This window comes from Saimiri boliviensis, chromosome 18 (genome assembly GCF_048565385.1).
Source record: "Saimiri boliviensis isolate mSaiBol1 chromosome 18, mSaiBol1.pri, whole genome shotgun sequence".
Lineage (NCBI taxonomy): Eukaryota > Metazoa > Chordata > Mammalia > Primates > Cebidae > Saimiri > Saimiri boliviensis.
The window spans coordinates 8,258,160-8,280,437 of NC_133466.1; the positions used below are offsets into that span (position 1 = coordinate 8,258,160).

A 22,278-nucleotide genomic window follows, 5' to 3' on the forward strand; every position below is an offset into this window, starting at 1 on the left:
CAGCTGAAGGTAAATCAAGACCTCGGGCTGAGCCTTCGCCCTCCACGGGCCACGCCAAATTAGACACTCATTCTCCAGCAACTCACCCATCTGTGCACAGAGCAGTAAGCCCCTAGGTGGGAAATTCTTCCTCCAGGCATTGCAGTGCTGCCGAAGCCATAAGGCACATAAACCGAGCAGCACTAGTGCCTGAAAGGAAGGCAGCGCTGGCTGTGATCACTCACCAGAGCCTGGGCCCTCAGGGCTGCCAAGAACCAAGAAGTCTGTTCCATGTGCACAAAGCAGGCAAGGGTGCAATCCTGACAGAGCCCAGGAGGGGTGCAGAAATTGATAACCAAGTCGAGAGGGGACAGACAGACAGAAAGAACTCAGCATGAGCATTTTTGCAGCCCAACACCAATTTCATGCATTTATGTGTTGTAGTTTATCTCTGATCTTTTCAAATTAAAAATATTTTTAAACAAATTATTGCTTTAACATTTAGAAAAACGTTTGCAGGCTAGGCACAGTGGCTTGTGCTTGTAATCTCAGCACATTAGATGGCTGAGGCAGGAGGATCATTTGAAGCTAGGAGTTCAAGATCAGCCTGGGCAACATGGCAAAACCCCACGTCTACAAAAAATGTTTTAAATAGCTGGGCATGGTGGCTATCATGGGTGCGACTGGCTGGGGCCAGCATCATAGTTGGTAGATTTTACCAAGACACCTGTAGGTTTAAAAAAGGCTGATTTGGCCAGGCGCGGTGGCTCAAGCCTGTAATCCCAGCACTTTGGGAGGCCGAGACGGGTGGATCACGAGGTTGAGAGATCGAGACCATCCTGGTCAACATGGTGAAACCCCGTCTCTACTAAAAAAAATATATAAAAAATTAGCTGGGCATGGTGGCGCATGCCTGTAGTCCCAGCTACTCAGGAGGCTGAGGCAGGAGAATTGCCTGAACCCAGGAGGCAGAGGTTGCGGTGAGCCGAGATCGCGCCATTGCACTCCAGCCTGGGTAACGAGAGCGAAACTCTGTCTCAAAAAAAAAAGGCTGATTTATTAGGTGAGGTAAAAAGATACGTTTCAAGGGTACAATGGACAGCACAGCAGAGAAAGAGCTGTGTGCAAAGAGGCAGGGGCTGGAGGGAGGTTTGAGAGTTTCACGCTGTAAGGGGCTATGATCACAATGAGGTTGTGCTGCTGGCACTACATGCGGAGCGAGGTATTTGGGAACGGGATGTTGTGCTAGTGGGTTGCCTGTGATTACTGGTCTCTGAGAACAATGGCTTTTCCCACCCGGGGGCCCCTTCCTCATTGGTGTTTACTTATTAGGACTCCACAGTGGTCCATGCCTGCTCTCAGCTACTCAAGAAGCTGAAGCGGGAGGTTCAGTTGAGTCCAAGGGGGTCAAGGCTGCAGTGAGCCAGGATGGCACCACTGCTCTCCAGCCTGGGTAAGAGTGAGTGGGCCCATCTCTAAAACCAAAAGTAAAAACCTTACCCTCTCAGTAGCCACCAGATTCAGACCATGGCTTTGGTTTGATTGTAGGCTCCTTAAGTTGACAGGAAAGAAAGATTCAGAAAACAGAACAGGGCTGAAGAAAGGATCTGGGAGATCAGGAAAGAACTCCAGCGCTGCCCTGGGTGCTGAAGGAGGGGAGAAAAACCAATGTCCTCCAGCCTGGTCAGTGTCAGCAGGCTTGTCTCCTAAGATTAGGGATCACCAGGGGTCATCTGGGGAAGGAGCAGGGCTCACCAGGTCAGGACCGGGTCTCTTGGAGCCTGTCTCAGGGCATATAGGAAGGAGCTTCCAGCCATTATGGGTGATGACCTTACCACTACATGCTGAGCCCGGTGTGAATGCCTGTAGGGAGTTGAATAGGGTCCCCAAATTTCACATCTACCAAGAAACTCAGGATGTAACTGTGAGAGATGAGAAAGTTCTTCTTGAAAGTTTGTATCTCTAAATCAGCTACGTCTTAAATCGGCTACCTTGACCCACTCTGGCATGTCTGAACAGGACTGGGCAAGCTCCAAACCCTGGTGTGTGCCATTCCTTATTTGGAAATCCTCCTGACCTTCTCCTGACCAGCTTCCTCTTTGTCTTCTTCCTCATCTTCCTTCCCCTTATCTATTCAGGAAATTTCCAAGCTTTTAGCCAATCGGGCCAAGCATAGAATGTGAGATCCCGTTCCAGCCAATGGAAACTGGACACAGCAGTAGGGTGACTGCATCAGGTCAGGAAAGTTACAGATGTCCCTGTCCCCTTTGTTCAGGTGTGCTGTCGTGGCAAGACTGCCAGCAAGTTGCACCCTGCCTGCAGGGAGTAAACTAGCCTTGCTGAGTGATCCATTGTCTTGGTGTGGATTTTTCCCAACATTATAAACCTGTGTCCAGCATGACTTTATTTAAAAATAGGGTCTTTGCAAATGTAATTAGTTGAGGGTTGAGACAAGATCATAGAGACAACCCTAAATCCAATGGCTGGTGTTGAGGACTAAAACTCTGACTTTTATCTTGCCCAAATTCCTGTCTAAGGGGTCTGGGGAGTCACGCCCTGCAAATCACAAATCTCATCAGATGGATTTTATTTAACCCTATATATTGTGACTTACTTTCCAACCTGACTCGGGCATAACATTATGAGACAAGGAAGAAAATCAAAATATTTTACCCCAAAACATTTTTCTTTGCCAAATTTTGAAATGGCCCTGCAAAGCTGTTCTTTGTGAGGGAAAATCTGCATCTGTAAAGAATCTCTATTCACATAACTAGATCTTTTTCTTCCAGACCCTCCCAATCCTAGAGAGATTCACTAAGATCTGAACAGGAAACATTTATCATCTATTGTCTCTAAGGGCAGCCACTATAAGACTTCAAAAGAACTTTGGACTCCAATCTTTTATCCTAAGCTGAACACTCCCTTTCTATCAATCCCAGGTCTTTAGACAAACACAACCAATTGTCAACCAGAAAATGTTTAAATTCACCTATAGCCTGGAAGCTCCCTCACTTTGAGTTCATGTTCTGCCTTTCTAAACCAAACCAATGTATTTCTTAAATGTGTTTGATTGACATCATGCCCCTCTAAAATGTATGCAACCAAGCTGTGCCCCAACCACCCTGGGCACATGCTCTCAGGACCTCCTGTGGGATGTGTCGCAGGCCATAGTCACTCATATTTGCCTCAGAATAAATCTCTTCAAATATTTTACAGAGTTTGACTCTTTTCACCGACTGTGTCCTTATAAGAAGAGAAGACACAAGGAGAGACAGGGGAGGTCATGTGAAGATGGACACAGAGGCTAGAGTGATGCGGCCACCAGCTGGGGAAGCCTGGAGCCACCAGAAGCTGGCAGAGGTCAGGGACAGATTCTTCCCGCTGACAACCTGACTTTGGACTTCTGTCCTCCAGAACCATGAGATAACATTCTGTTGTTCTGAGTCTGTAGTAAGTCATTACAGCAGCCCAGGGAACCCAATACAAAGCCCTAGGCCCAAAGCATCAAATCAGCAAAGGAAAATCCAGAAACAAAGCCTCAGGCTCTAAGGAAGGCAGAAGAGATGGGGTAGAGCCCTGAGCCTGCGATGCTTTCCTGGATCTCAGAGACTCGCAGCTATAACTCACCAACCTGAACAGGAGCAATCCCATCTGCGTCCAGGCCACCCACAAAGGCAGCTCTGCCTGCTGGCGGCACAGTAACAGTTCACATTTGTAGTTTTCTTTTTCTCACCTTGGGGCCAACGCCGGCCCTGACTATGCCCCTGATCAGCAGGAAGAAGTTACAGCCATCTTCACCCTTTTTCCATCTTCATTAGCCAACACCTTAAGATTAAGAGAAGGATTGAAACTGCCATTGCAAAATTATAACTGAGACAGTGAAAGAGACCTGACATAACTGACTCCATCTTGCTTCTAACCTTCAAGCTGTCCTCCTTGTTCATTCCTGGGCATAGGCTGAACTCACTTTGGGAGGAACTTAGTTGATAGTTTAAAACAAAGATAACAGCCCTTTCCCCAAACGAACCCACTTCTTGCCTGGGGACTAGACTGCCTTTGTAGGACTAACAAATCAGCCCCAAGATTAGAAATTATGGTTTAGGAGTCACGCAGCTGGAGGCTATAAGATTCTGGCCCACTCCAAACTGCTCCTGGGGATAAATCACTATTGTAAAATCTAAGACCAGTGCTTGAGGTATTCTGCAGACCCTGCACTTGACGGGTCAGCTGGCACCATCCAGATCAATAAACTGGTTCATGTGCTCTCGCAGCCCCTTACCTAGGAACTGACTAGTGTGAAAAGACAGCTTTGACTCCCTACGATTTCAATTCTGGCCTTACCAATCAGCACTCCCAGCTCACTGGCTTCCCCTCATCCACGAAAATTCTGACTCCTGAATGCTAGGGGAGACTGATTTGAGTATGTAACTCCTGTCTATTATATTTGAGTTATATAACTCCTGTCTCTCACAAAAATATATATATTTTAATTATATATACATGTATATATATATACACACACACACACATATACATATATATAATGTTTTCTTTTTTAAATAGAGACAGGGTCTTGCTGTATTTCCCAGGCTGGTCTTGAACTCCTGGGCTCAAATAATCCTCCCACCTCAGCCTCCCAAAGTGCTGGGATTACAGGCGTGAGCCACTACACCTGCCCACATTTGTAGTCTTTGATGTGACAGGCACTGTCCTTCGTGTCTCACAGTGAATAAATGAATTAATGAATTAATGGACATGCACTATTTCTTTTCAGTCTCATCAGCATCACAGGAGGTAGGAGCTATTATTATCTCATTGTATGGCCAGGAAAGGAAAACTCCGACGGACACAGTGACTTGCTCAAGGTCACAGGTTGGTTAGAGGCCATGCTAGGGCCAGCCCTAGGTTGTTGGGCTCCCAGGCAGTGGGTCTCCCACCATGCTATCCAGGCTACTGTCAGCAAATCAGAAGGAGTCAGTGACAGAAGAGGGGACTAGAACCCACAGACACATTCGGAATGGCCACCAAGAGACAAGAACATCCCGGGTCCAGTCTCCTCCATGAATCCAGGAGAGCAGGGACGGAGGGGATGAGGGATGGGGAGGGAATAAGAAATTCAGAAATTTGGCAGCATCCACCAAAAGGGATGTTGTGCATAACTTGGGACACAGCCCAAATGTAAAGCATTCCTAGAGCAACGGACGGTCTTCACCATTAGGCAAATAAGAGACACTAAGCTTTGCATCCTTCCAAGGGAGGTGATGAGTGCCTAGAAGGGCCGGCCGTACTCAGCCTCTGTGGAAACAAGCCCGGAGCCCCGAGTGGTACTGGTTCCTCCTGCGTGCCTTTGTGTTTAGTTACACTTTTCCTTGCACATTTTAGAAGAAGAAAGAATGCACAGCATTGAGATTTTGCCCTCCCTTCTGGCTGCAACTCTGGAGGCCCGTCAGCTGGCATGAAGCCAGACCACAGGCTTAGGAGGGGCTCTCTGTGGGAGGCAGTTGCCCCTCCTCAGCCACAGATTTTATGAGGTCCCTGGAAGGAGAAGGTGGGATCTGGGTCCTTCTGGAGTTCATTCCTGGGGAGGAAGGAGGGTAGCAGATGGGCTGCATGGAGAGGGAGAATAAAAGAGCCCAGACCTTGTGACTTCAGGCTCACAGCCAAGGCAGGATCCCAGGATGGCTGGGCTGGCTCTCCCTGCTTAGGAGGCACCCTGGGAAGCTCAGCACAGAGGAAAGAGGAAATTCGGATTCGGTTTATAAGGAGGTGTATCTGCTTCAGATGGTCCCTAAACACATAGTTGTCCTCTTCCCAAAGCCAATGAGAAAGCTGATTTTGCCAAATGCCACCCTTCTGAGCTAAGGTGGCCATTGATATTTTCATGCCAAAATGGAGATGAAACCTTTGTTTTAGTAATTCAGTTCAATCCGATTCAATATATAACTGTGGCAGCCTCGCTTCTGGGTGCAAAAACTTAAGTAGTGAACAAAATAGACAAAAATATTTTTCTTCTAGAGTTACAGTCTGTTCAGGGAGGCAATAAACAGACTAAACAGGTAAAACATAGGGCATATTTTGATAGTACTTAGTTTCAAGGAGAAAAATAAAGCAGGCTGGGATAGCAACGTAAGGGTAAGTAGTGAAAATTTTAGATCACTTGGCTGTGGAAGCCCTCAATGAGAGGATGCCATTTAGATAAAACCTGAAAGAGCAAATCAAGCGAATATCTGGGGGAGGAGCATCCAGGCAGAGGTGACAGCAGAGGAAATGTGTATGTTAAAGACTGGCCAAGACATCTGGAAATTGAGGAGCACAAGGAGATACCAGGACATGGTATAAAGTTAAGTAATCAAAATCTGTGGCATTGGTACGGGAATAGATAATGAACAATTCACCGAGCTCTACATTTATGAATTGGGCATTTTTATGAAGGTAATATCTAACTCCATTTTAAACTTTTTACTTAAAAAAAGGCAAGATGAGGCCGGGCACAGTGGCTCAAGCCTGTAATCCCAGCACTTTGGGAGGCCGAGGCGGGTAGAGCACGAGGTCAAGAGATCGTGACCATCCTGGTCAACATGGTGAAACCCCATCTCTACTAAAAATATAAAAAATTAGCTGGGCATGGTGGCACGTGCCTGTAATCCCAGCTACTCAGGAGGCTGAGGCAGGAGAATTGCCTGAACCCAGGAGGCGGAGGTTGCGGTGAGCCGAGATCGTGCCATTGCACTCCAGCCTGGGTAACAAGAGTGAAACTCCGTCTCAAAAAAAAAAAAAAAAAAAAAAAAAAGACAAGATACAGATGGGAGAAGATATTTGCAAAGCATATAAACTGAAAATGGGGATTCCTATCTGGAATATATAAGGAAACCCTGAGAATCAATAAGGAAAACAAATCCGACTAAAAAATAAAAAAGGCCAGGCACGGTGGCTCATACCTGTAATCTCAGCGCTTTGGGAGGCCCACAGCAGGAGGATCCCTTGAGCTCAGGAGTTCAGGACCAGCGTGGGCAGCATGGCAAACCCTGTCTCTATAGAAAACTAGCCAGCCATGGTGGCATGCACCTGTAGTTCCAGCTACTTGGGAGGCTGAGGAGGCAGGATTGCTCGAACCCAAGAGGCAGAGGTTACAGTGAGCCATGATCCCGCCACTGCACTCCAGCCTGAATGACAGAGCAAGACCCTGTCTTAAAAATAAAACTAAAAGGCAAAAGATATAAACAGACCATTCACAAGAGAAAAAAAATACAAGGCCAAGAAACATAAAAAGATGTTCAATATAGCATCTAAATAAGAAACTACAAGTCAAAACAGTATGAGATATCATTTCATAACCATCAAATGGAAAATATTAAGAAGACTAACAATTTTTTTTTTTTAGACAGAGTCTCCCTCTGTTGCCCAGGCTGGAGTGCAGTGGCATGATCTCACTGCAACCTACCTCCTGAGTTCAAGCAATTCTCCTGCCTCAGCATCCCAAGTAGCTGGGATTACAGGCACATGCCACCATACCCAGCTGATTTTTGTATTTTTAGTAGAGACAGGGTTTCACAATGTTTGCCAGGTTAGTCTCAAACTTGTGACCTCAGATGAACCGCCCACCTCTGTCTCCCAAAGTGCTGGAATTACAAGCGTGAGCCACCCCGCCCAAGACTAACAATCTTAACACAGGTGCAAATACAGAGCACAATGACTTCCTACACCTGGACATTTGAAGGGTAATTTTGGTACACCACCTCTGGAAGAAAACATTTGCTCTTTGATCCAGCAGTTCCACATGTAAAAAAATAATAGAGAAACTTTCACAGAAGTTCCATAGGGAAAATGGCACAAGAAAATTCGTTGCATTATTTGTTTGTAAAAGAAAAAATACAGCATGTTATCAATAAAAAACATTTTGAAAACATGCAAAAAGATGGATTCACACATGGGATGTTAGTGGAATTTTTGAATGCCATTCAAGGTAGACACATACTTGAAGCTGATAGTTACCTCTGGGTGAAAGACAGGGAAGAGAAAGGGTCATAGAAGGGTGTTCTGGGAGCTTTGTCGGTATGTGTATTGTTTTGTTTTTGTTTTGTTTTGTTTTTGACACAGAGTCTCACAGAGGTGCAATCTCGGCTCACTGCAACCTCCGCCTCCCAGGCTCAAGCGATTCTCCTGCCTCAGCCTACTGAGTAGCTGGGACTACAGGCACCTGCCACCACACTTAGCTAATTTTTGTATTTTTAGTAGAGACGGGATTTCACCATATTGACCAGGCTGGTCTCCAACTCCTGACCTTGTGATCTGCCCACCTTGACCTCCCAAAGTGCTGGGATTACAGGCGTGAGCCACCGTACCCGGCCTGTTTTACTTCTTAACAAAATAGAAAGCAAGTGTGACAAAATGTGACAAGTGTGACAAAACTCAAGACAGCTGGGTGGGGAATGTGTTGTGTGTTATAAACGTTTCTGTGAAATATTTTATATTTTAGTGAAACCATTCAAAGGTATGCCTCTTAATCTCATGACTTTCTTTCTCTCTCCAAGGACAGTGACTCTCACCAGCCCCACCCCCATTGCCAGGGGATGTTGCATGCTACACCTGTCATTCTCACTCTTGTGCCGTACGTGCCCAGGCCTTTGAAAATGGAGAGAATGGGGTGAGCTGACGCAGTTCTCCAGGCTCTGCCCAGCAGAAGACATTATGAAATGTCTTCTCAACTCTTTTTGAAATGGGCTACCTCCCACTGACCACTAGGTGGGACACCAGCTTGCCAGTTATCCAATAAATGCAATGTCTATAGAATTCTTCAAACAGCCTCTGTGTCTGGAGAGGGTCGCATGCTCAGAGGCGGTCCGTGGACTGGCCTGCTGATGTGCTTCCTGAGTCTGGAAGCAGCACCTCTTTGAACTCCTGCTGAGGACGCTGATTTGTGAGTGCAGTGAGTCATGTGCTTCTAATTTACATAAATGTAAACAGAGATTCAATGAACTGGAATTTTCTTTGGTTCATAATTGGTTTTTTTATGGCTAACTATGGGTTGGGAGAAGGAGAGAAGAAATGGAAAATAGCGTTTATTTGGGGTCTGTTATGGGCCAGAAAGCAAATTACAGCTTTAACTCATGTAACCCTCATGACTATCCTTTGAGAGAGGCATCATTTCCCAGTTACAAATGAGGAAGCAAGGGCTCAGACATGTCAGACGCTTCGCCCAATGTCCAAAAGCGAGCAGCGGACAAAGGTTTGAACTATCTCTTTCTGCCAAGAAAGTCTGGTTTCCACCATGCTCCCTGTCCAGAAACGCTTTGGCGTAAAACTCAGAGAGAAACAGAAAAAAAAATTCAGTATAATTTAAACATTTTTAGATACAGCCATAATATAAATGGATAAGAAAACAGATAAAAGACCAATCACTTCCTGGTCTTGTTCGTGCCTGTGCCAAAATAACAAAAATAAAATAAAATAAAAATCACTCTACCTTATTCTTCCTTATTCTTTACACAAAACGTGTTTTTAAAGAAGTAGATCTAGGAAGCTATTCTTAGATATCAAGAGTGAAACAAGGGTCCTGGTGTAGTCGTTCTAGTAGGGTTTGGTGGACTAGGAAGAGATCCTGGGTCTCATGAGCAGTATGTGTGTGTGTGTGTATGTGTGTGTGTGTGTGTGTGTGTGTGTGTGTGTGTGTGTGTATGAATGAGAGAGAGAGAGAGAGAGAGAATTCATTTGCTGGGGCTGTCATAACAAAATATCACAGACTGGGTGGCATAAACAACAGACATTTATTTTCTCACAGTTCTGGAGGCTGGAAGTCCAAGACCAAGATGCCTGTAGTGTGGGTTTAATTCTGAAGCCCCTGTCTTGGCTTGCAGATGGCATCTTCTCCTGTGTCTACACGGGGTCTTTCGTGCCTGTTTGTGTCCTAATCTCCTCTCCTTACAAGGATGCCAGTCAGTTTAAATTAGAACCCAACCCTGTGACCTCATTTAACCTCAGTCACCCCTTTAAAGGCCCTATCTCCCAATCCAGTCACATTCTGAGGTACTGGGGGTTAGGACTTCAGCAGATGACTTTTAGGGGACACAATTCAGCCCTTGACAGAGAAAATTCGAGGTGTCGAGGAAACAGATCAGGGTTTTAGGGGTCTTTACAAACAGCCATATCTTTGCAAACAGCCATAGATGTTGAATGACCTTGTCTAGCCACCAAACTGGGAGAGAATCATCCTTTTCAGAAATATCTCAGTTGACTGGCACCAGAGGTGGATGATCATCAGTAAACTCTTTTATTCTATAGTCTTTGAACATAATTATGATAAGGATTCTCAGGAGATTATAGGGAAAACTAGTTTAATCTCCTCAAATTTCCCCATAAAAACAGACTGAATAACTAGCATATCAAAATCAAAGACTTTGTACCTCTACAACAAAATCAATGACCAGGAATCCCAAAGAATCTCACAGTAAGAGTGTGTGGCACAAACCACGAACAGCTGCAGGACCCGCGTGGCATGAGGATCTATGTAGGTGAAACAACTGGCAAGTCAGGGAAGTCACCTGGGATCCCAACAGTCCAGAGGACAGGAAAACACAGCACTGCTGACCTGTGTTCACTGAGAGCATAGAGTTCCAACCCAAGAGTGGCAGGCTGAGGAACGGCCCTACCGGTTCAGTTCCTGGGTGGGTGCAGGGAGACCACAATACTATTCTGACCACAGTGAAGCAGTCTCAAAGTCTTCAAAGCTAGCAAACAAAATGTTCAGATTAGAGAAATGAGTCCGAAAGAAATAAGGAATGGGATCAGGATGTCAGATCTCAGAAAATACAAGGAAGTATTTTTGAAATCATTTTGCAAAAACAACAGAAGAGGGAATGTAGACCCATGAAGTCTGGAAACCTATCTTAATCTATACCTCATCCTATGAACAAAGAAAAACTCATTTTACTTCTTTACTATTGCTTAAAAAGGCAATGAAATGGATGCTAGCCAAATCTAATATAAAGTTATAAGAGAAAGCAGAATAACAACACAATATTGGCCCTACAATCAAAATACAACAGAGAGGTATACATGCCATGAAGATGAAATGTAACCTTATATTTGAAATGAGGTAAAAAGAATTAAGAAAATGATAGATGTCATTAAAGTATCTCAAAGTATCATTTAAGGCATAATTAGAAATATTGAGAAATATAAGATTTGAAAGACAGATGAAGATGACAGAACACAAAACAGAATTCGAAGTACAAAGGAAATTTTTCAAAAATAAAAACCAAATTAGAAGGGAGATGAGCGCCAATAAACAAAACAAATAATGCCTTAAAAGAAACGTAAAACGTAAAAATGAAAAAAAAAGATTTTACAAAATTAAAAAGATATTAAGTGTTTCAGCTTCTGGTTAGGATGTGAAAGATCACAAACCACCACTTCAGCAGAGCAAGGATAAAGCACTGGTGAGCTATTAAACTGTCTTTTTCTTTAAAACCCACAGATTCGAAGTCCAAATAAACTACATTCCAGAGATGGAGGAGCCCATGTCGGGTGAGCAAACCAGTGGTCCATTCCTGTGGTAAGTTTCAAGCATGGGGTTGTACATGGACAGAAAATCAAGTTTTCTACAGGCAAAGAAAATTTGAGAGAATAAGGAGAAATGAACTGGAAATTTAACAGCTAGTATTAGACTTGAACCTGGAAGAATCCCAAAATACAGCACCGGCCATCTCTGTCTGTCTTCCAACTCTCTCCCATAGCAATTTATTGAATAAACGGTGTCCAAGAAGTCAGGAGATGACACTGAAAAGCAGAGGGAAATGTTGTGGTGTCATGGTGCTTAGATTTCACAGCCCTGCTCACACTCAAGATATCTGAAACCAGAGGTGAACTAAATTAACTGGAGTGGCAACCTCAACTCTAATTCAGCTCAATAATTATTAGATTGAAGAGATAAGACCCTAATCCAAGCTACCTGCCACACAAAAGGGCAAGCACTTCCTAGAAAAATTAGTATTTCTTTCAGTCTCCATTGCTATGCTACACATAAACTGCAGCATTCAAGAAAAAAAACTACAAGCCAGCCAGGCACCGTGGCTCACACGTGTAATCCCAGCACTTTGGGATGCCAAGACAGGCAGATCACAACGTGAAGAATCAAGACCATCTGGCCAACATGATGAACCCCGTCTCTACTAAAAATACAAAAATTAGCTGGGCATGGTAGCACACGCTTTCAGTCCCAGCCACTCAGGAGGCTGAGGCAGGAGAATCGGTTGAATCCGAGAGGAGGAGGGTGCAGTGACCCGAGATCAAGTCAGCTATTACAAATACCATACGTATGGTCAGCCCTCCTATCCACATTCTTGCATTGCGATTTTCAGTCCACGATTGGTTGAATCTGCAGATACTGAGAGTCAGCTATTAGACTTTGAGCATCTGCAGATTTTGCTATCCCCAGGGGTCCAGGAACCCATCCCCTACAGATACCAAAGGACAACTGTATGTTCAAAGAATTAAAGAAAGACAGATCTAAAGAAATAAAGGAAAGTACGAGACCTGTGTCTCACCAAATACAGAATATGAATAAAGAGATGGAAACTAAGAAATTATTAAAATATATCAGCCATAAAACTGTTTAAATGAGACCAGGCAAGGTGGCTCATGCCTGTAATCCCAGCATTTTGGAAGGCTGCGACAGGCAGATCACTTGAGCCCAGGAGTTCAAGACCAGTCTGGGCAATATGGGGAAACCCTGTCTCTACAAAAAATACAAAAATAAGCCCGGTGTGTTGGTGTGTGCCTGTAAACCCAGTTACTAAGGAGGCTGAGGTGGGAGGACTGCTTGAGGCCAGAGGTCAAGTCTGTAGGGAGTTATGATCGTGCCACTGCACTCCAGCCTGGGTGACAGAACAAGATCCTGTCTCCAAAAAAAAAAAGTTCAAATGCTTTCATCCAATAAACTCACTCCTGGGAGATTAAGCAAATAATTCAAGAGAAGAGGCCGGGCACGGTGGCTCACACCTGTAATCCTCGCACTTTGAGAGGCTGAGGTGGGCAGATTGCCTGAGCTCAGGAGTTCAAGATGAGCCTGGGCAACACAGTAAAACCCCGTCTCTACTAAAATACAAAAAATTAGCCAGGCGTGGTGGCATACACCTGTAGTGTCAGCTACTCAGGAGGCTGAGGCAGAAGAAGCACTTGAACCCAGGAGGCGGAAGTTGCAGTGAACCGAGATCATGCCACTGCACTCTACCCTGGCTGACAGAGAGAGACTTCATTTCAAAAAAAAAAAAAAAGAGAGAGAGAAGAGGAAAGTTATATGAATGCAAATGTTCATTGCCATAGAGTTGTGTCTGTCTAACTTCATTTTACCAAGGGCGTAGGGAAGGATCATAAGAAAAAAATCAGCAAATCAGCATAGGGAGTCGGGTTTTCAGGAAAGGTTCCTAAGAAGAGAGAGTTTTGAACGGAATCTTAAAGGAAGTGGCAAATTTGGTTTAGCAGAAGAAAGACACCAGCCAAAGTCCGAGGAAGAAGAATGGGTCCTCACAAATGAAACCTGAAGGGCACCAGTCACCTGAATCCACGGGATCCTCAGGGCGATATAGTTAGGAGCCCAGAGCAAAGCTGGTGGAAAAGTGAGAAGGGTGGTCAAGAAACACCTGAAATTCGGTATAAACACAACTGAGCTCTTCTCAGTAAACACTGGAAAACCTCAAAATACTATAAAGGTGATATTGGCATCTTACAGAAACTGTTTTAAAATACTTGTGAATGTGCAAAATATCTGAGATTTGCTCTTCCAGATCAGAAAAGTTATTCTGCAGCTCCTGGCAGATACTGTCAAACAGACGCCCACGGAATCTCTAGCACAGAACCAGCTGGGATCGGCAAGGGCAGGACCTCTCTGTCTGGCGAACACTTCCATGCCTATTAAGGATCCTGTATCAGATCATTCAGGAGCTGTCAGTGTGTTTGCAACTCTGTCAGAAAAGATTTGAGAGTAATTTCAACAGGAAGAACAAGAAGTAATTTCTCTACATGTGAAAAGTCCTCAGACAGGAAAACTCTTCAGGCAAAAACATTTGAGAACATGACAATAACGACAATGTCGACAACAGTCTCAGGGCATAAATTGATCAAAGGACATTTACAGGGTCTCTCTTAAGTGATGGGCAAGTTATTTAGGCACACGTAATCTCAGTGGCAGTCATGGGAAATTGTAAGCACCAACTTGCTTGTTTGGCAAACCTTTATGGAGACCTGTGTCACATCAGGCACAGCTTTGGTCCCAAGGGTGTGTGGTCCGTGCCTTCATGGAGCCCACAAAATCACGGTCTCTGTGCCTTGCATGTGCTCGAGACAGAAAAGCAGCACAGCTCCAAAATCCCTCATCTGAAACCACTGGGGTGCTCTGTAATTTATTAAGTACTGGATTTCAAAAAGCTAATACAATGTGCAGACCTCATATCTCATAGCAGCCCCAGTGACGTCTACAAGTAGCACCCTGTAGTCAAACACATTTGCATTTCCAAAGCAAAACACAAATATCACACTTAGCAGGATAAAGATTATAAACTGCCCCAGCTCAGATCAAGTTTTTGCTGCCAGGTGAGTTTGCTGCAAAGTTAGGGACCTTTTCTGTTTTCAGAGGCTTTTGGATTTTAAGATTGCAGATACGGGATGGTGGATTATGGGAAAAACTCCATTTCCAGAGAAGTTTGAAACTACTGGAAAGAGAGAATGCATGGAAGGTACCAAACAGAGTTTGGATCACAGGATTTCCAATGTTCAGATGCTCAGCCCCAGACTGCATGTGATATTTACATACCCAGGTGTGACTCATAAAGGGAAAGAAATATCTGTGATTTATGGTCATGGAGACCTCTCAGAAGTGAGGATCACAAGGAGGACAGAACCAGAACAAGCAGGGCAGTGTGGCTGCTCCCTGAGAGATGTAATTTGGAGAGAAGGTCAGGATCTGTTCAGGAAAGAGACAGGGCAGACAGAGTAAGCAGATTGTTAGTCCTGCGAGAAAATTCAAGTGGGGCTGGAAGCAAGTTTTTATGCAGTTTTGCCATAGAGTTTGCAATTTCAAGGCTTTCCTGACTCAAGTCTTTTAGCTAGTCATTTTAGCTAGTCCTCAATTTGGTCCAGTGTCTGAGCCCTGCCTCTGGAGTCGAGTCCCGCCTTCTATCTCAAAAGAATTTCAACCATCTGGCATTGGTTTTATTTTATTTCCTTTTCTTTTTTTTAATTGAGACGGAGTCTCACTCTGATGCCCAAGCTGGAGTGCAGTGATGTGATCTCAGCTCACTGCAACCTTCGCCTCCTGCGTTCAAGCAATTCTCCTGCCTCAGCCTCCCCAGTAGCTGGGATTATAGAATGATGGGATTCCATCATCCCCTGAGTGCAGCACTGCCTTTGAAATATCCCATGTTAAAGGCATGGATGTACTAATCAAGACTGAGGAATTCCTGTGTTCATTAGCTGTGCTTTTCAGCCTGTGAAATATCACCTGGAAATAAAATCTATACCTGAGTTTAAAAAAAAAAAAAACTGGAACAGGTAACACCTTAGATGTTAACTAGGTGGGAGGAAAACTAAACAGAGGGTTTCATAAAGTCTAATCAATTATGCTCCTTGCAAACAAGTAGGTGAGGCCTGGGAGCACAGCCAAGACAATTCTCCTGGGGACACACCCCAGACCACGACCTGAGGTCTTCAGGGGTGCAGAGCACCGTAGAGACTGCAGTGCCCATCCACGGGTACTTCAAATAAAAATAATAATAAATCACACATGTCAGGAAAATCCAACAAAATTCAGATTTTTTCCTAATGACAACTTTGAATTTTATTTTGAATATCAAATTAATTCTGATATTTTAAAATACATTTTGTTTTTTAATTGCCATATTGTCATTGCAAATGTTTGTGGGATACCATCTCATGTGTTAATGTAAATCCCTGTTGCATAGTACTTAGTGCGTCTAATACCTCATGCATTTATCATTTCTTTGTGGTGAGAATATTAAAAACTTCCAGCTATTTTGTAATATGCAATATTTTTCTGTTAACCATAGCCACCCTACTGTGCAGTAAATCCCCAGAACATTTTCCTCCTAATTGTAACATGGTACCTGCTGACCAACTTCCCCTCACCCTCCCCTCCTCTTCCCCTCCCCAGCCCTTGGTAACCAACTCTCTACTCTCTGCTTCTGTGATTGCAACTTTTTTTTTTTTTTAACACCGAGCAAGGTCATGCAGTGTCTGTCTTCTGTGTCTGTCTTATTTCACTGAACATGGTGATTCATTCCTGTTGTCCCAAATGGCAGGATTTCATTCTTTTTATGGCTGAGTAGTACTCCATCATGTATATTTACCAACTCTGTATAATTACCAACTCTGAAAATTGCCTTCTCATGCCTTAGTGGTCCTGTCTTGCTGGTACCCTAAGCATCTGTATCAGTCCATTCTCACACTGCTATGAAGAAATACCTGGAGGCTGAGGCACGAGAATCGCTTGAACCCGGGAGGCGGAGGTTGCAGTGAGCCAAGGTTATGCCACTGCACTCCAGCCTGGGAGCCAGAGTGAGACTTCATATCAAAAAAAAAGAAATTCCTAAGACTGGGTAATTTATAAAGAAAAAACGTTTAAAGCCAGGGCATGGTGGTGTATGCCTGTAATCCCAGCTACTTGGGAGGCTGAGGCAGGAGAATCTCTTGAACCCAGGAGGCGGAGGTTGCAGTGAGGCGAGACCTTGCCACCACTCCAGCCTGGGCTATAGAGTGAGACTCTGTCTAAGAAAAAAAGAAAGAAAGAAAACAGATTTAATTGGCTCACAGTTCCACTGAGGCTATATAGGAAGCATGGTTCTGGCTTCTGCTCAGCTTCTAGGGAGCCCTCAGGACGCTTCTAATTGTTGCAGAGGGCGAAGGGGAAGCAGGTGAATTAAATGGCCAGAGCAGGAGCAAGAAAGGGTAGGGGGAGGTGCCACAGAGTTTTAAACAACCAGATCATGTTAGAACTCACTAGTGACACAGCACTAAACGGGGATGGTGCTAAACCATGAGAATCTGCCCCCATGATCCAAACACCTCCCTCCAGGCCCACCTCCAGCATCTGGGATGATATTTCAACATGAGATTTGGGTGAGGACACAGATTCAAACCATATTGGCACACCAGGAGATACTCCAGGCTGACCCAACATGAGCCTCCCTTCAGCCTTCCTTCCTGGGTCTCACCACACCCTCAAGGCCCTGCTGGGAGGCAAGAGGTGTGAGAGTCAGTTCTAAAGTATCTTCTTCTCCTTCTTAAACCTCAAAATCCCTCCTTTTGCCCTTCCCCCACCACTAAACTTGTGATAAAATCTCTTCAACAAGTTCAGACTCACACAAGGCTGGAGGAAGGGTGGTCTTCAACCAGTTTCCTGAAGCAAGCACATGGGACAAGTACCACTATCTGCTCAGAAGGCGCATGGGAAGAAAGAGAAAAAAGAGAACAAAACACTCATAAACTAGCCTGCCTCATTAGTATCACAGAAAACTACAGGCCATTAACAGTGTCTGAACAGCAGAAAAGAAAATGATCAAAAAGAATGCTGTCATTGGCCGGGGGCAGTGACTCACACCTGTAATCCAGCACTTTGGGAAGCTGAGGTGGGTGGATAGCCTGAGCTCAGAAATTCAAGACCAACCTGGGTAACATGGTGAAACCCTCTCTCTACTAAAAGTACAAACATTAGCTGGCCATGGTGGCATGCATCTATAATCCCAGTTACTCAGGAGGCTGAGGCAGGAGAATCACTTTAACCCAGGAGATGGAGGTTGCAGTGAGCCGAGATCATGCCACTGCCCTGCAGTCTGGGTGACAGAGCAAGACTCCATCTCAAAAAAAAAAAAAAAAAAAAATGTTGTCATCAAATTATGCTTCTGGCCTTGATGGAGAACCAGAGGAGCCCATCTGCTGGAAAAAATTTAAAATTAAAAATAAATTACTAGACAAAATACATGAAAAGGCTGTTTCCATACAATTGGATGTGAGAGGGAGCTTCCGAGTATAAACTAAACATACAATCCTAAGCTCCCCTCCACAAATTGAACAAGCTCTCTCTTGGCCAATGGGACCCCAGAAAAGTCTTAAAAGCTGAGTTCCCAGTCATGACAGAATGAGAGGTCAGACAGATCTCATTATACCCCTTTCCTTTTGTGGTTTAGACACAGCTGATGAGTATTAATGCTAAAATAGAGAACATAAGACTGACAAAAGACTGACAACAAGATACCAAACTATAAATAAGACCTACAGCCACGCCATGGGTCAGGTTCATGACTATGCCATATGTCACACTCAGGGTCAGGTTCTAGCCCATGCTGAGGTCCAAAGGGAGTGGGTAGGTGAGCAGAAAGAACACTCAGGGGGCTGTAGTCATGGGAATATGGGTTTATTCAGCAGCAGTTTTCACCAATAGCTTTCTCACATTGTCTGCCCTGTCTCAGCTGCTTAGTCTGGTGGCTCCTACACAGACAGCTGCACAGCCAGCTCTCCCTTGTCTTTAGGGTTGCCAGCTTAACTCTGTCTCTCTCTGGGCACAAGTGAGCTGAGTTGTGTCCTGGCTCCCCTCTGTCCATCTGCAAAGATGGACAGCTCTGGCTCTCTCTGTTTCTCTGGGCACCAGCACCTGTACAGTGCCAGCAAGGCAATTATACCGTTTACAGATAATAGTGGCTTAGTGGCAAGAGATGGCCCTCCCATGTTATGGTTCCACGGAAGGGATAACAAATAGAGTTATACACCTGCGCTCTAAACCCACTGAGTCATGCAGGAGGTAAACATCCTACTTCAGCCTATCCTTGACTAAAGCAGAACCATGTTCCTTACACCAGGCAAGGGTTGAGTCACTCACCCTACACTTAAAGAATAAATTCTGTTCTAACAGCCACAGGGTTTTTCTTTTTTTCTACCACCTAAATAAGCACTGGTCTCAAGATAAACAATATTAAAACAATTTGCAGTTCATGCAGATAGGCAGAGAATAACTGACCAGCCATAACTACAGCTTTGATTGCACAAGAGACTGATGTCAGTAACTTTCTCGAGACGAGAGACCACCAATCATGAACTAGTCCTGGTCAGTTTACAGAGGCTGCACACTTAAGTGCTTTCATGTCCTAAAAGGATCTCTTGACCTATAAGGCCTAACTATAATACATTCAAATGTTAAGTTTCCACCTCAAGTGGGCTGTATGTTACATGCATGTTTGTTCAATATGCATGCGTCAGGACCCCCTTCTTGAATACTCACAGCTCCTCTGATAACCTGTTGAATATGTACACTTGGTCAATGTGTTCAACTTAAATTCCTGAATTAACGCTTTTTCATCCAGAGGGCCAGTCTCCGGTCTTTGCTGGAGGCTCTTCCCAGCCTATGGGATGGCCACTCTGCAGGCTGTAACCCCTTACAAGAAGTAAACTCTCCTCAGCAGACATGGGGGCTCCCACCTATAATCCTAGCACTTTGGGAGGCCAAGACAGGAGGACTGCTTGAGGCCAAGAATTCAAGACCAACCCAGCCAACATAGTAAGACCCCACTGAGGCAGGTGAATGGAGTCTAGAAGCAGGGAACCTAAAGCCAATTCATGCTGACTTCCCAGAACTAAACCAAAAGAAAAACCCCAACTTTCCACAACTAAGTAACAAAAGGACCAGAGGCTACTCCCTTTGCAAACCCTACCCTCATTCCCACTTTCCGCAACGAATCAGATTGATTGCAGGCTCTTTGTCTGCATAGAAGTGTAACTTCCTAACTTCTATTTAGCCTCTGATTGGTTGCTTTCCACAACCAATCAGACGTTTGCATAGGGTGTACCCTTTGTAACCTCACTTCATCTGGTTGGTTGCTTTCTGCAATCAATCAGACAGATTGCAAGCCACTACTTCATTTACATGGGATACACAGTAAGTGGCCAATGGGAAACCTCTGGAGGGTATTTAAATCCCAGAAAATTCTGTAATCAGGCTTCTGAGCCCCTGTGCTCAGGTCCAATTCCACCCTGTGGAGTGTACTTTCATTTTCAATAAATCTCTTCTTTTGTTGCTTCATTCTTTCCTTGCTGTGTTTGTGCATTTTGCCCAATTCTTTGTACAAGATGACAAGAACCTGACACCCTCCACCAGTAACACCGTCTCTATTTAAAAAAAAAAAAAAGTGAAACCCCATCTCTACTAAAATACAAAAATTACCTGGGCATGGTGGTGGGCTCCTGTAATCCTAGCTACTTGGGAGGCTGGGGCATGAGAATCCCTTGTATCAGGAGGCAGAGGTTGCAGTAAGCCAAGATCGCGCCACTGCACTCCAGCCTGGGCGAAAGAGAGAGACTTTGTCTAAAAAAAGAAAGAAAGAAAGAAAAACAAAAAAGAAAGAAAGTCTCCTTGTCCAAGTTTGTAGATTGTGTGATTTTTAAGTTAACAAGAGACAACCTGGTCTTCAACGCCTGGGTCCCTGCAAGACCATCAGGATGGAAGAATACTCACTCAGGGCAGGCAGATGTGGCAGCGAAAGACAAGTGTTCAGCCTGGGAAATGCTGAGCTTCAGGCGCCCACAGGACAACCAGGTGACACCAAGCAGTGGCTGGGGATGTAAAAGGCGCAGGAAGGAAGAACACCATGCCTGGGGTTGGAAGTGCACTGGAATAATAAGCCTTGCTCTTCTGTAGCGTCTTCGCACGTACTGTTCCCTTTGCCAGAAATTCTTTCCCTCTCCTCCACATTTATCTAGTCTCCTTTGCCTAAAAGACCATTTCAAACGAAGTCATTAGGAGCCAGCTCCTGGACTCCCGCAGGCAAAGTAAATCGCTCTGGCACCCAGCATCTGACTGTGCTAAGTGGGGTCGAGTGGGAAGGCTGGGCTGGGAAAAAGCCTGAACTCCTGGGTCAGAACGACCTGGATTCAAATTCCAACTCTGCCTACCAGCTGTACTGCCCCGAGTCATTCACAACCTCCTGAGCCTCAGAATCCTCTTGAGTGAAACAGAGATAAAACTCATCTCACACGGTAATGAACTTCACAAACCAATTCCTAACTGGAGACGCTCAGTGGTGGCAGCTGCAGCGTTTGCGCTAATTGTTGATGGGCTCCCTCTTTCTCCCCCTCCTAGACTCAGCCTCACTGAGCAGCCCCGGCTTCCACAGGCCTCCATGAGTCACACTGGTGCCGGGTGCTGCAGAGCTGGAGGAGGCTGTGGGGAAGGGCGCTCAGCTGGACACCCCAGCAGGGCTCATGGAAATCCTGAGCATGACTCAGCTGTGACGATGTGAATTCACATTTGTGACTTGTCAGACACACAAGAATGAGGCCAGCATCAGCCTGCCACCTTCTGCCAGGAAGGAGATAACTAATCCGCAACTGTGAGTCACCACAGAGGTTTCGCTGCAGATCCACCTTGGGGATGCCGGGGGTGGGGTGATGGGCTGTCCTGAGATCCAGCAGACATTCCCCAGGGGGACAGGCGTGAAAAGCAAGTTGGGACTGGGCTTGGATGCCGTGGAGAGGGGACATGGCCTCTGCAAGGATCTTCCCAGAAGGGTCCCCTCAAGGCACCGCGACGACACGGGCGGCAAGGACGTGCCCCCTCCGGGCAAGCCTGCTTTCCTGCAGCAACTCCGGAGTTTTAGGGCATTCACTGAAGGGCCCTGCGGGACGGCTGCCCTGCAAGTTGCTGGAGACCAAAGGACTCAGGGCGCGAAGATCAGCAAGCAAAGGTGACCCGCCAACCGGAGAGCCCGCAGCGAGCACCCGGAAAGCGACCCTAGGCCCGCGCCTGCGCGCTCGGAAGACGCCATGGCAACCGCTGCAGCACCGCCCCCTGGAGCTGGAGCCCGGCTCTTAGGGCGTGGCCAGCGAGCGCACAGCCAATAGGCGCCGCAGACGCACGGTCACGTGGCTGCCGAGCCCGCCGGGCTCTTCCGCCTCGGGCTGAGGGCGCCTCAGACGCAGCTGCCGCCCCCATGATGCCCAGCGGCTGGGTCTTCTCGTGGGAGCTGCCCAGACCCGCGGCTGGCTTCCCCAGGTGCCCGCAACCTGCACGTGTCCGGATTCGTCTCGCCGTGGCTCCGAGGGGGGCTGCGTTCGCAGGCTGTGCCTGTGGGAGCGTCCGAACCTGCGATTTCCCCGGCTTTTCAGCATCTTTGTCTCCACTCTCCACGTCGTCCTCCCAGGAAACCTTGAAACCCGAGAGTACGTTCCAGCCGGAAAGCTGGGGACATGGGGCGAGAGCAGCGCATGCCAGGCACGCGCCAGCTGCTCCCGGATGCGTCTCTC

General features: G+C 45.8%; 1 long non-coding RNA gene across 8 annotated transcripts in view; it reads right to left on the reverse strand.

Moving 5' to 3' along the window:
- LOC141582018 (uncharacterized) overlaps window positions 1–21,760 on the reverse strand; it is a 36,812-nt gene extending 15,052 nt beyond the window's left edge. For 2 of the 8 annotated variants that reach the window (XR_012514845.1, XR_012514846.1), the window contains exon 1: window positions 225–21,760. This is a non-coding gene — a long non-coding RNA (uncharacterized LOC141582018). The remainder of the gene's footprint in view (window positions 1–224) is intronic. The other 6 variants (XR_012514852.1, XR_012514847.1, XR_012514849.1 and 3 more) reach the window with 6 other exon arrangements.
- Window positions 21,761–22,278: the final 518 nt, after the last annotated feature.